Source organism: Pteropus vampyrus, unplaced genomic scaffold (genome assembly GCF_000151845.1).
Source record: "Pteropus vampyrus isolate Shadow unplaced genomic scaffold, Pvam_2.0 Scaffold81, whole genome shotgun sequence".
Lineage (NCBI taxonomy): Eukaryota > Metazoa > Chordata > Mammalia > Chiroptera > Pteropodidae > Pteropus > Pteropus vampyrus.
In genome coordinates, this window is record NW_011888862.1 from 9,613 (window position 1) to 15,448 (window position 5,836).

The window sequence follows — 5,836 nt, forward strand, 5'->3', positions numbered from 1 at the left end:
TCCGCCTAACAATTTTATCTATTGATGGTCCTTGTTTGAATCAGTTATTGCCCTGAGGGTTACAAGTGGTGACTTAATCATGTGAACATTCTTGTCAGATTTATTAGCTGGGTGACTTTTGTAAAGAACAACTTTCCCTCATCAAGTATGGCTACTTGTTGACTCTAAAGTTCATCTCAAACAAAAACAGGCAAGGTAAATGCTTCATTTTCCCTCTCTAATTGTTAAATTTCTAGAGTGAAGGAGAATGCCCTAGCTATCGTTGGTGTTGACCGATGTAGTTTTTTAGAAATTGTTTTTGCTATCTTGGTTTCCCTTTTTGTCTTTTTAAAGTATCACCTCAACTCTTGAGTATGAACCCATGAGATTGTTTTTATGTTTTTATTATGGAAAATTTCAGATGCGATTACTTCAGCTTCAAGAGTTATCAGTATCTGGACAATCATGTGTCATCTCTACCTTCACTGACTCTCACCAGTGCCAGCCTTGAATTAATTTTGTAACGAATCCCTGGCAACGTATTTGATCCATACATACATCAATACACATTTCTAAAGGATAGGACTCCTTTTTAAAAACAACCACATTATCACTGTTACACCCAAGAGAGTTAACAATAATCTCCTAATGTAATCAAATATCTAGTCAATATTTAAACTTCCCTAATTGTCTCATTCATAAATGTTCTTTAACGGTAATTTTGGGGCTTCTACGAAGTCAAAATGGTTCACTCGATTGATCTGTTATTCCTTTTAAGATCAAATTGTCCCATCCTTGGCAATGGAGCCACAGGCACACGTGCCTTCTGACATACTTCTATCGCTATTATTTTAAGATTAAAAAAAAAACAACCTTTATTCAGGACAGTCTACTATTTACCTGAAAGAACGCTTAACAAAATATATTCTATACAAATGATTTTCCTAGAGAACAAAATGGTAGAAAAAAGGACATAGCAGCAGTACAATTAACTACGTTCATCAAATGTTAGATATTGAAATTAAAGCATATTTATTTACTCTACCTAGTTAACTTGTATATCAGTGGTTCTTAACCTCATGGAAATTCTTCCTAGAATAATTCCCATACACACCAAATTTTGCACAGGTTCACAACTCTCTTGAAACCTATTCATGGATCTCATGTTCAAAATAAGTGACGATTTCCAAAAATTGATTTCTTGTGTCACGGACATGTTAGAAACTTCTCTTTCTCATAATTTTCAGCTCATTTACTTAAAAAAATTAACTTTACCAGTTAAAATCCTACCTAGAATATTAATAAGTACAGAAATATCCTGCTGAAAAGCATCGAATTCAGCAGCTTTGAGTGATGGATCCTACACTTTAAGAAAACCATTTTTAATAAAATCGAATCATTACTACCGTCATTTTCCTATCAAAAAAGATGACTAGAAAGCATATTAACATTGGAAAGGGTAGGATTTTGCTGCAGAAACACCATGTCAGGAGCGAAGCCAATACCAAATGCAGTAATGTCGAGTCGCCGTCTTTGCCGTCTTGAGAGTGGGGAGACGTTAGCCCGTCCGTGGCCTGGAGTCTGTTTTTGTGCTTGTCTCTTGATCTTCCACCTCTGAGAGCTTATCATTTGGCTGAAGTCCATGGATGGTCCCAACGGACAGTGGGAGACGCCTGCAGACAGTTCGGCTCGGCCCCGAAGCCAGGGCGCTGCTGGCTTGTGGTGGGCAGAGGCCGGGGATGCCGTTAACGTCCTGCGCCGCGCGGGACCGCCCGGCACAGAGCGTAGACCGGGCCCCAGTGTCACCTGTGCCTGGTCGAGAAGCCCAGCGGAAACAAAACCAAACAAAAGTACCGCCACCCAAACCAAACCAAAACCAACCAAATCACGTCAAACCATACCCCAAAGTTGAGAAACGTAGGTCAAGAATTAGGAAATGATCATTAACACGTATACTGGCAACAGACATGAGAAAGGTCTCATTTACCCGATTCACGCAGAGCTGAAAATCAGAATTTCAGAAAAGAATCCAACGGTTAACAGCCCAGGGGAAAATCAGGACCTCCACAGAGGGGTCCGAGGCAACATCGATGACTAACAAACAGGAAGAAGATGTTGAACCTTACTCCAAAGCAAAGAAATGCAATCCGAACCGGACATGGCCGATCATTTTCTGCCTTGCAAGTTGCCCAGAGTGAAAAGAAAGTGACCAGTGACACCCGCTAGTGTGCACGATCGGATCCTGGATGGGAAACGTGTCCTGGTGCATCGGTTTCAAAACATGAAGTGCTACAACTTTCTGAAGGACACGTCGACAGGAGCTATGAGATATCTAAGTTGTGCAGCCACTGAGCAGAAGCCGGTTTGGGATCTGCACGGTAGAAATACTCATCTAAATTCACCAAGATATAGACTCAGATACAGATACGTAGATACAGTTCATAGTGTAGGAAAAGTGTTCGTTGCAACCTTTTTTTTTATCCTCGTCAGAGAGAAAAAGATCAAAAGAAAAAGAAGAAAGACAAAAGAAAACGAGGGCCAAAACCTGAAGCAACGGAAGGATCTGAACAGGGTCGAATTACAAGCATTTTTATGTCTTTCTTTCTTTATCTAGTTATTTGTTTTTGTTTATCGACTTGTTGGTTTGTATAGCAAAGTAGCCCGGTGATGGCTGAAGTAAGCTCGAATCAAGTATGACAAGCGAGTTCAGCGTTAGCACTCCCATAGCAGAAAGGGCGACTTGACTCGGAGAGAGCCCGTGCACCCTGCCCTTTCTAGGTCCCCTGCTCAGGATCTCGCAGTCCTGAGTCCCTGGGAAAGTGAGCTGCTGGGTGTTTTTTTTTTTTCTTTCTTTCTTGGTACCTTTGTGGAAATTCTCGATTTTCTTAATGAGTATGGATTAATTTTTAACAAAAAGTTACGTAGAATGTCAACATGTGAATTTTGTATATTACTCTACATTCCTGAAGCTGTATTCTGTATTTCCACTTTAGGGCAGCATTAGCACACCAAACACAAAAATACTTTTAAGGTATATAGTCTGCAATTTCATCCTGCTGTTAATAGTTCACTTTGACGTGCTTCAAAAACAAATCATTCATTAAATTTTTTTCTGATAAAATGACTATATTTACTGCAGAAATTGACGTAGAGGAGAGGACATAAGTCAGCTATGTAGATAGAGCCCAGGTTGACAACCTTGAATTTATCTTAATGTTTATAGGTTTGTGATGGATAGAGGAATCCACGCACTTTGAAATTAAATGTAATTCTCTCTTAACTTTGTTTTCTAATCTTCTCTTTCACCTCAAATGCCTTGAGCATTTTCCTGTTTCTCTAATTTTTTTCATTCCGTGGTTTTTAAAGGTTTCTTCGTGTTCCAGCCTGTGGATGCATTGTAACATGCTTAACTGATTGAAATTAGCCATTTAGGCAGTTTTAACTCGCTTTACGTTATAAAAAGTTTCCTGTGCATAAAAAAAAGTGACATTCTTGCAACTAATCATTATTCAAATTTGATACAGGTTAGTTTTTGCCATCATTGCTTCAGATATTTTCAAGAAAGAAAAGTTTACTTGTCCAATTTGCCATTAATTTCAATTAAGTTCTCTCTTTCCATCCCAAAATCACCTCTTATCTGAAGATGGTTTTTATTTTTCCTATCCTTAATCTCAAGCTTTACTTCAAAAGTTTGTTCCATAAACAATATAGTATTGTTTGACTTTTGAAATTTTACCCATAAATGTAATCGTGAGTGCAGATCCTTTATTCACTTCAATTTATAATTTCAAGATTTGCCCGTGTTGATATAGACGTAGTGAATTTTACATCCTCTATAATAAGTTACAAATATAATCTATTAATACACTCTCCTGTTGATAAGTATTTCAGTTGTTTCTAATCATTGAGAACCACCGCTCTTGAGTTGGGGCTGGCCCATGTGAAGTTCTCCAGGGGCTGTGGCCAGAGAAGAACTGAGCATACGTTGCTGAAGTGGTTGGGATTCCCACGAGAGGAGAGGCTTATTCAAGAAAGCGTACCTCTTCGGTTCTCCTAGATACAGCTGAATAGCATTCCCAAATGACTCCAGTTTATAATTCAGCTGGTGGTGAATGAGTGTGCCATTTCCTCACATCTTCTGTGTGGTATGAGGCAGGGCTTTAATCATCTCCAAGGTTAAACATCTTTTCATGCTCATTGACCAGCAAGGTTTTGTCTTTTGTGAATTGTGAATTTCCTGTCCATAGCCTTTGCTTATTCTCCTCTTGGGTTATTTGCCTTTTTCTTATTCATTTGTAGGTATTTTTATATATTTGATTCAGATGGGGTCTCTACAGGAAGCATGCGGCATGTGCAAACCCAGTAATTTAAGGCAAACTTGATAAAGGGACTATTTACAAAAGCATAGACTGGTCAGGCACAAGTGACCAGGGCAGTGCAGCACCCAAGGTGGGCAGCAGAAGATAGTGCTCACCACCCTAGGCCTGAAGTACTGCACAATTGAAGAGCAAAAATTCTCCCTGGGTTTCTGGGCATTTCCATTTGGTCCGGCTCTTCTGAGCAAAGGGCACCGACAAGCTTTGTTCAAGGATGATTGGATTGCAGCCAGCCTTGAGAACTGGAGATAGTGGACATAATAAAGATAGAGCATATCGCCCTCCCTGGAGACACTGCAGGATCCTAAAGCCTTCTTCTCATCAGGGAGACCTTTGCTCACCTTTCAGTGTAACAAACCCGAAGCGCCCTCCTCTCGGCCCCTGGGGAGATTTACTTGCATTCCGGATGGCGGCATCTGTCTGCAGGGGAGGCTGGGCAGGCCTTTAGCCGCCCTGATAACAGCTCCCTCTCCTAACTCAGGGCCTCCCTCCTTGGTGCCTCATCCCACACGTGCAGGTGAACATTGGGCCCTTGTCACGTAGCCCTGTGGGAATTGGGGAGTCGGGTATCGACTCAAGCTATTGCCGTGGCTGCTGCTTTTTGATGTAATCAAGTCCATGTCTCTGAGCAGGGCTCTGGAGCCTTCGGTCAGAATGTGTACATGAAACTGAGGCAGGTGACTAGCTAGCTTGCAAGAGAATAAAATCTCAGAGCCTTGGCAGTTCCCAACCTGACAGGAATGAGCAGAGCCCAGGAAATGTGACTGTATGAACAGGAGCTAAGTTTGGGTGGAGGGACTTAGCCAGCTCCCCGACAGGGCCAGAATCAGGCCAGTGAGCACAGACTACCTGCCTCTGGTCTCCCCTGAAAGCTCCATCTGGAAACCAGACGGGATGGAGCACCCCACTCAGTTCATACAGGTCAACCTCCCAGCCACAGAGCAAAGTGAGGTCAGGTGACGAATGGACAGGGGCGCAGGAAAGGTGCCTAGCACAGTGGATGTTTTTATGCTTTGCAGATTTCTTCTATTGGACTGCGGTTATCTTTCCCTCCATAACTATGTTCTGTTTGATGTTGTTTTTTTGAGTACGTGTTCAGGCTTGCTTTATGTACTTTCACCCGGCCCGTAGTGGTAAATGTTCATTTGTGTATTGACTAACTTGTATGCTGGCTTCTTCGTATGTCCGCTAGCTCGAGATAAACAGCAACAATAAGAGTGACTAATTGGAGCAAGGTGTGAGTGTGGGTTGGTTAAAAAAAGAAAACGGAACTACAGTACCCCATAATAACAATGTGCAGGTGGGTGGCTGCTACTATGAGTTAGAATGTTTGGGGCTGCAAATGTCAGAAACCATGACTCCGCTGGATAAAACAAGGACACTTAGATCTCTTCTCCCAGAAGTCCTTCTGTCAGACTCCCATCATATATCAGTGGCTAGAGCTGGGTCACATGAGTTTTCCTGAAAACATTACTAACAAG